This window comes from Globicephala melas, chromosome 7 (genome assembly GCF_963455315.2).
Source record: "Globicephala melas chromosome 7, mGloMel1.2, whole genome shotgun sequence".
Lineage (NCBI taxonomy): Eukaryota > Metazoa > Chordata > Mammalia > Artiodactyla > Delphinidae > Globicephala > Globicephala melas.
Genome location: NC_083320.1, coordinates 64,507,003 through 64,516,699, shown reverse-complemented (window position 1 = coordinate 64,516,699; position 9,697 = coordinate 64,507,003).

The window sequence follows — 9,697 nt, the reverse complement described above, 5'->3', positions numbered from 1 at the left end:
ATTTCATACTGTAAGTGTACATGTTTGTATGTGTGAATGTGAGTGTATGTGTTTAGTAGCTAATATCCAAATTATTAAAAAAAAATCAATATCAGCACTTTTCAATGCTGTTCAGCCTGTTTTTAGCAAGCCAACACATTTAATCTTACTGCTGTCAAAATCAGCAACACTGAATACGTACTTGTTATAAGTCAATAACAACATTATTTGAATATTTATTATCAAATGGATAACATTTATGTTACCAACTGTAATATTCAGGTTATGCATTTTACTCTCTTTTTTGTTAATACTTTCATTGGTTTGTTGTTGACAACATAGATATAGTACTTGTAAGCAAATGCACGTCCATTAACGTAATTCTTGTAACCATATTATAGCTACTCAAAACATTATACTAATCTCTTTTATTTCCTCATCTATATGATTCCTAGCATTTTTACCCATGCCCAAGGCTTCAATTATCTCTTTAATATCGGTAACTCCCAAATTTATATCACTTCCCCTGAGCTCTCCTCTGAACACTAGAATCACATAGACAACTGCCTGTTTGACAGTTTCTCTTGGGTGTTTCAATGGCACCTTAAATCCAGCATGTCCAAATCAGAGCATCACCCACTCCCTACCTCCAGCCTCAAACTTGGGTCTCTTCCTCTATTTCCTATCTCAGACTCCATTAGCCATCCAGTTGCTAAAAAACTAGGACTCATATTTTATACTCTTACTTTTTCATCCTTTCACAATTAAAATCTTTCACCATATCCAATTGATTTTTACTGCTTAAATAACTCTCTTATCTTTTCTTCCTAGCACAAATCACGTTTGTAGTTTTATGTGTTTTTAATAAATTATTTGTTGAGTGCAGTTAGCACTCAACCCCATCCCTCCCATACTGACTGAAAGCTTTATAAAGACAGGACTGGGTCTGATTTTACTCTCCACATTTCCTCAAGTCCCAGCAAAAAGTTTGGCATATGGTAGGCATTTAATTAATTTTGAAAAAATTGAAAGAGCCAATCACTATTTAAATCTAAAACTTGAGCCACTGTACACACTGTATTAGAATTACATATGGAAATGGGTAAGGATATCTACTGGAATGGTTTTTGCATTATACACAAAGTTTCAACCACAGACCATGTTGATAATATTTAAAAGCAATACTGCCAAGAGAACTGCAGTTGTACTCCCAGACTGCCAATCTAAATGTCAACGGCACCATTGGGCATTTTTCTAGACCAATGGCTGAATGGGTAGACTTCATTATTACAAATAGTGCTAGACAGATTTTTACAGGAAAACATGTTTATTTTCTTAAAGACTGACAAAATTAATCCAGTACCTAAGGATAGACAAATTCATTCATACAAATATACTCATACATATATGTGAAATCTGTATTAATATACATTACAATAGCTTTAAAGTATATATTTTCCCATGTATTAGTAGTTACCTTTTTCTGTACAATAACTTGTATAGAACATATTGGTTGGATAGTTAAAGGCTGGAATGATGATAAGTCTTTGATTTGGAGGTCACATTTCAAAAAGTATACCCACATATAAATAAAATGATGTTAAATATGGAATTTTAAAGGAACTTATTTAAAGTATAAGAATTCATATGGTAATACCTCTATTATTTTTATTAGCTATGGAAGTTTATGTGGTTCTCTTGTAATTTATAAAGCATGTCAATATGATTTATCTCAGTCTTCACAAAAACCCTATACTGTATGTAAATCTTTACTTCACCTGACATATAAAGAAACTGGAGCTCAGAGAGGATACATATTTATCCCAAGATAACCCAGTAAATTAGAAATGAAAGAGATCTTAGAATTCCTAGTTTATATTTGAGGAAAACAAGATTTAGAGCTTTTGAGTTGCCCAAGATCACGCATTTAATACTGTGACACAAAGACATGAAAAAGTTATTATTTGAAGTCCCATATACCCTTTCCTCCATCCAAACAGTCTCTGTGAAAGGTTTGTTGTGATTTTGCTACCAAGAATTTAAATTTCATTTTCTGACTTTATTTTTTGCTCCTGCATTTATCATTGTATATAATTGTGATATATATATGTGTATGTGTGTATATATCACTTATGCGTACATGTACATCTATGTGTGCATATACATGTGTATGCACACACACTAATGTTCTAATGTTCTAGCACTACATGAAACATCTATTGCTCAATCAAGGTCCGACACATGATTTGGCTGAAAAAACAATTTATTAGTTTTTACATAAACACATAATTTCAATATGTTTAGAAATTTAGTGTGTTGATGATTTTAATGAACTTAGATAACCTATGGAGTCCATTGTTTTTGGAAGATTTTAACAAGAATTGAAAAGAAAAAAAAAGCTCTGGATTAACCATTATGTTTTTTTCTTTTTTTATTTAACATCGTTATTGCGGTATAATTGCTTTACAATGGTGTGTTAGTTTGTGCTTTATAACAAAGTGAATCAGTTATACATATACATATGTTCCCATATCTCTTCCCTCTTGCGTCTCCCTCCCTCCCACCCTCCCTATCCCACCCCTCCAGGCGGTCACAAAGCACGGAGCTGATATCCCTGTGCTATGCGGCTGCTTCCCACTAGCTATCTACCTTACGTCTGGTAGTGTATATATGTCCATGCCTCTCTCTCGCTTTGTCACAGCTCACCCTTCCCCCTCCCCATATCCTCAAGTCCGTTCTCCAGTAGGTCTGTGTCTTTATTCCTGTCTTACCCCTAGGTTCTTCATGACATTTTTTTCCTTAAATTCCATATATATGTGTTAGCATACGGTACCTGTCTCTCTCTTTCTGACTTACTTCACTCTGTATGACAGACTCCAGGTCCATCCACCTCATTACAAATAGCTCAATTTCGTTTCCTTTTATGGTTGAGTAATAGTCCATTGTATATATGTGCCACATCTTTATCCATTCATCCGATGATGGGCACTTAGGTTGTCTCCATCTCCGGGCTATCGTAAATAGAGCTGCGATGAACATTTTGGTACATGACTCTTTTTGAATTTTGGTTTTCTCAGGATATATGCCCAGTAGTGGGATTGCTGGGTCATATGGTAGTTCTATTTGTAGTTTGTTAAGGAACCTCCATACTGTTCTCCATAGTGGCTGAACCAATTCACATTCCCACCAGCAGTGCAAGAGTGTTCCCTTTTCTCCACACCCTCTCCAGCATTTATTGTTTCTAGATTTTTTGATGATGGCCATTCTGACTAGTGTGAGATGATATCTCATTGTAGTTTTGATTTGCATTTCTCTAATGATTAATGATGTTGAGCATTCTTTCATGTGTTTGTTGGCAGTCTGTGTATCTTCTTTGGAGAAATGTCTGTTTAGGTCTTCTGCCCATTTTTAGATTGGGTTGTTTGTTTTTTTGTTATTGAGCTGCATGAGCTGCTTGTAAATTTTGGGGATTAATCCTTTGTCAGTTGCTTCATTTGCAAATATTTTCTCCCATTCTGAGGGTTGTCTTTTCGTCTTGTTTCTGGTTTCCTTTGCTGTGCAAATGCTTTGAAGTTTCATTAGGTCCCATTTGTTTCTTTTTGTTTTTATTTCCATTTCTCTAGGGGGTGGGTCAAAAAGGATCTTGCTGTGATTTATGTCATAGAGTGTTCCGCCTATGTTTTCCTCTAAGAGTTTGATAGTTTCTGGCCTTACTTTTAGGTCTTTAATCCATTTTGAGCTTATTTTTGTGTATGGTGTTAGGGATTGCTCTAATCTCATACTTTTACATGTACCTGCCCAGTTTTCCCAGCACCACTTATTGAAGAGGCTGTCCTTTCTCCACTATACATTCCTGCGGATTAACCATTATTTAACCAGAAATTACAGATAGGCAGGGAACTAATTGCCCTTTATTAGAGAAAACAGCTATGCATGTCCACACAAAAATAATATAAATTAGTAGCAGGTAGCATTCATCTTTTGCTGTGTTGCAAGCTCACAGGACAGCACTGTGGTTCCTGATCTCATTTACTCCTCATAAGTGTTCCATGGGTATGACATGAGATAAAGTTTCATTATTCCTGGTGAAGGGCCTGTCGATTAGGGAGGTTAAGTTTCTTGACTGAGTTTAACCAAGTTATCCAGCTTGTGAGTGCTGAAGCACAGGCTGAAATTAGACCTAACTGACTAAAAAGTCCATTAACTATGGCTTTTCCACCTCCATCTGGCCTCTCAACCCTTCATTGTGTGTGTAAAAATATATACATGAAATGATCACATATATAAATATGAACACAAGTATGCACCGGTAATGTGCCTATAACTATATAAATTTATATATTACAAAGAATATACACATGTACAGTGTATATGCACATCACATTCTGTGTGTGTTTCTATGTGCATTTGTGCGTCTGTATACACACATACACACACGTATATTATTACATGACTACAACCAGGTACTTAGGCCTGTACATTCCAAAGACACATTTATAATGCAAAGTAGAGAAAAAAAATAAGATTACTTATCGAAAATGTCATCAACCTCAGGGAATGGAAGTGAAGGAAATATATCAATCCTCCCGCCTACCTTAAAGGCAAGCAGCAGGCAGAACTGCTCTTTTTAAATCGATGAAATTAACAAAAGCAATTGAATGTGGCAGAGAGGAGATATCAGGTAGGAATCAGCACATGTGGGACCTGAAGACTGTGAATAACTTAGAGAAAGACATCAACGCCTCTGCTGCTAGTAATTACCTCACTCTCCGTGTGACTGTAAAACATGGCAGCATTTGTCCCTGTGCCTGGAAATGTCAGGACGTGAAATGTTCAGCCTTGGTTATGTGAAACAGGACAAGAACTATTTGCCCTAAATACCAAACCTTTTAAGTTTCAAAGTTCTGAAATATTTAAGCTAGAAATACTTCCAACACTGGAAGATGTGTAAATGGCTACGTTATAAAGAAGAAAGGAAGAGCACCTGCCTACTTTTTAATTCATAAGAAAGTTATTAAATCACTAGCATTTCAAAGAGCCCACTTTCAATTACCCACGAAGAGACTGTCTACAGAAAATGTTCAGTTCCAGGCTTGGCGTCTCCAACCTACCCAGACCACTAGCTCCCTTCCACCTTCACTTGTGTCCTCGGGGAATAAGAACGAACTTCAGTATCAGTAGAAGTAGAACATAGTGGCCGCGTTTACAGAGTAATTTCCTCTGATATTTTTATTCCAAGGCAGAAGGAAGGGAATTGTGAGCATAAATGACATAGCCTGGATTTCTGCTGCTTCCGCTTTAAATGGCAATCTTCTACAAGAGCCCGCTAAAGACATTCCCCGTGGTCTTCCTTTTCGTCTCTCTCCTGCCCTCTGGGTAGGCAGCCACTTATTCCCACACCACCGCCTTTTCCAGCCTTTTTCATTAGCTGTGGCATCCTGCCTCTGTCCCCCTTAATGCCAGCACACGATGAGTGCTCAGTTAATTCTTGATAGATGAACGAATGAATAAATGGACCAATGAACGGCATAGGTTCCCGTGGACAGCGAATGGCAGCACGTTGCAGAAGCACCTTCAGATCTTTGTCTCCAAATATAGCTGATAATAGAGAGTAAGGAGAGTACGAAGAAGGAAAGGAGGGAAGAAACTTATGGGGATGCCTATATTTTGCCAAAGTAAATAGATCTTTCAAAATAAAGATCTATTAATATCCATTTGATACTTAAAATATAGGGCATATATTTAAGTATCATGCTTTTATAATTGAGGTAACTGATTGAGGTTCATTTAGTTTTAATAACATACTTCTGAGATAAGGTATTATTATCTCTATGTAAAGAACTTAAGTCTTGAAGAAGTTAAACTACTTTCCCAAGGCCACCCATCTAGAAAGTGGCAGATCACAATAAATTATGAGAGACCATGGGAACACTGGCCAAAAATTAGTATGCTTAAACCTAATCTGGAAGATCTGAGAAGTAGAGGTATGTGGGAAATAGTAAGAGAGAAAATTATCCAGGGAAACAGCTTAGAAGGATGTTTTTGTTTTTTGTTTTTATTGATGCTCTTCATTTAAACGTGAGTGATAATGAGCAGATGAAGGAAAAGCAAAGGGTTTAGCAGTATAACTGGGGTTCGTTCCATCCGTGAAAACAGACTGGTTCAGATTCTAGGACTGAAACCCCAGAAGCCAAGAGGCAGTTAGCGGAATATATCGGTTACCAACAGTAACTCCAGGTGTAACAGACAGACCCTGAAATCTCAGTGGTTTAAGATTGGTTTAATCCTTGCTCGTATCACAAGCCACTTTGAGTTGGCGAGGAAGAAACTCTGCTCCAAAAAGGCCGTCAGGAACTCAGTCTTCCCACGTTGTGGCTCTATGCTCGTCTGAGGCCCTGGAGTGTCCTGAGTTGGCAGACAGAGAGGTAAAGGGGAGCGAGGCTCACCAGTGGTTTTTGCCTGCATTTCATTGTCCAGAACTCAATGATATAGCCACACCTACCTAAGGGAGCCTGGGAAATGTAGGAAACTTTGGGCCCAGGAAGAAAATAAAAACATGCATATATCTGAACCTTTGCCGTAATGAGATAAAATGAAGTCCAGACTTTCAGACACCCAACCGCATCTATTTTTCAGTACCTTTGTACTAAGTATTACTCTTTAATATTTGTACCTGTATGCTACGAGGATATGTGAGTTTCCTATTGCTGCTATAACAGATAACTGCAAACTTAGTGACTTCAAACAACACAAACTTATAATCTTTTCTTTCTGGAGGTCAGAAGTCCCCAGATCAAGATATCAACAGGATCGTGTTCCTTCCAGTGGCTCTAGGGGAAAATCAGTTTCCTATCCTTTTCCAGCTTCTGGAGCCCTCCTGCAATTCTTGGCTCATGTATGCCAGCATAGTAGCAATCCAGGAGAAGCACACCATTGCAATACCTTTAACTTCATCTCACTTGCAAAGTCCCTTTAGCCATGTAAATAATGTATTCAAAGGGTCTGAGGATGAAGATGTGTATGTCTTTGTGGGAACATTATTCTGTCTAACATAGATAGTCAAAAGAATATAAAAATTAGGCAAATATCTGAATTTCATTCCATTATTAACGTATGAGAGTCTATTTTCCATTTAAAAACAATCCCTTATATTAACAGTTTCATGCTCTTTAAAGCATTTCATATTCATAATCATACTTGAGCCTTAAAATAGTCCTGTGAAAGAGATAGGGGAGATATTATATCCATTTTATAGATAAGTTTATACATGTGTTCATAAGAGTTTAGTGGCTTGCCCCAAGGTACACAGCTAGTGAATTCCAGATTTAAAATACAATACCATGTCTTCTAATTATAAATCTTTCTCTCCACTGCTCTATAACTTTTCCTTGTGAGTAAAAAAACAAAGAAAAATTCCTGGATTCACCAGACATTTCACAGCAGAAAGAAACAAACGAAAGGGCAATTGAGATGTTGATCCATCGTTATCATCTTTCCTAAATACATTCATCATTTTGAATGACAGTGAAGAAGTCGGACACATTTCTACCCCTTTCAAATTTTGGATTTAAGACTGAAGCACAAAGTGGTCTAGAGGCACAGGACATAGAAACCGTACAGATTTAGTCCACTGCTTGTCTCTCTCTTCCAGGTCTAAGGACACGAAGTAAAGGGTAGCATGCACAAATGCCCATGGAGCCAAGCAGGACTTCTAAATATGACAAGCACATTGGGTACAGAAAGCGAGCTCAGTCATGAACAGTAACTATCACTCACCTCCCATGGCAGGGACAAAGGGGAGCAGTAGGGCCTGTGGCAAACTGGGGTCAGCTTGAAGTCATTCATTATTTCTTGGCCTGAGTGAATGAACGTTACTGTGGGCATTAAGCTTCTCATAAAGGCATATGAGATCACGTTTTTTACACAAAATGTGTACAGGTTGCTTTTGTAGGTGTCAAAGGTAGTTATTAGAATTGGCAAAATTAGTCTGAACAGTGTAATGAGTGTAGATTTGTTACTTTTATTTGGAGTTGCACCAGTTTTTTGGTTCCTAAGACCAAAGGATTATTCCTATCCTTAAAAGTTTGAAAAAGCCACATTGCTGTGTATGGAGGCAGGAATTAGCAGTTCTTACCTACTTTTTCGGTAAGGAAGAAGTTTTGTTGAGCTTCTGTCATTAAATTCACAACTGAATGTTTTTATTAAACTGTATTTACAATATACAGGTCCCCAGATAACTTGGGGGTTAAGTGTAGAAGTAGAAGATGTGTAGGTGGAGGGTTATGAAGGTGTTTTCTCATGTGAATGATGGTGTCATGTTATTGATATGATCCATATACTTACCTCATCACGTTACGATTAACATACGGAGGGAGTATAAGGCAGTAAGAACTATATTGATTCTGTAATGCAGGGTCATGAGAATGATGATAAAACTTTAAATAATTCTTTAAGTTATTTGTTGGAGGTAAAACTAGCTTTGTGAGGCTTGCTAGCAATCATCATGCTGCTCTTGGTGGGAAAACTGTTTGTTGGCCACGGGCTAAAAACTCACATTCACTCATTGGAAAGGACAGCTTCTTCTCAGGACTAGGCCATTGTTGCTTTGGAGAATGTGGACACAGTGCGGAGAGATAATCCCCTTTACAAAAGGGATAAGCCAGAAATTTGAATTTTTATATTAAATCTCCCAAACTGTAAGGGCTAGCATTTTAAATTGTTTGAAGACACTGAGTGGCCAGAGAAAACAAGTATGAAGACCAGAAAGAGACCATAATGGGGTTGACTGTTCATGATTTCTTGCCTAAGGACATCGATAAGACTAGAATTATCTGTCCAGGAAATGTTTGGAAATAAAGGGATGAGAGGTTTTGAGAGGTTGCCAAGGAGAGGGAGAGAATAGGATAGTATCTAGATTGCCCTTTGCATGTTCCAGAAAATGACATCTGCTCCTTCATATCTCCTTTGAAAAAATTTATTGATGGAAACCTTGATGGTAGCATTAATAATTCTTTCAAAACAAAACAAATAAAAGAACGAGGAGGTAGATGCAGCAATGAGACATATTTTTTTTTCCTTGTTAGTTTTCTAAAAGTACACTCATAAAAAATGACAGGTCACCAAAAAAGGTTTTAGTCTTAAAGATGTGATGAGTGATTCTGGAGCTACAGAGCCCTCAGCAATAGTGGGAGTGTATTCTAACATTTCAACCCGAAAATCTCCATCATTTTTAAGAGCTAAGAGTAAACTAGAAGAAAAATCAAGTGAATCCTATATACTCTGAGTTAAGGGGACATGTCGGATGAAGTGAGGACCTCCCTGACAAAAGCAGCTGGGCAGTCAGGACGGATCAGAGCAGGGAGACGTCCAGCAGCTCAGGAGCCAAGGAAAGCACGGATGGCCTTGACATCCGCTGTTTGCTGCTATGCAGCAGAAGCAAACTGGCAGCCTAGAAAGAACTTACTTGCTAGATAGGTGACCATGGCCCCAGGTGGTAAGAGTTAGCAACATATAGGAGGAAGAGCATTTCCTGTTTAGCAATTTTTGGGGACGTGGACAGAAATGAGTGTGGTGTGCAGTGGCTCTGGTTGCAGGAACTCAACTTGGAGAGGGTGAGGAAGGTGTAAAACGTGTTATACTTGCGTGATGATGTCTCCACAAGCCTGCATTTTGAGTGGTAGAAGTTGTGTAAGCCCAGAAATGCCTCACGCAAGATTTG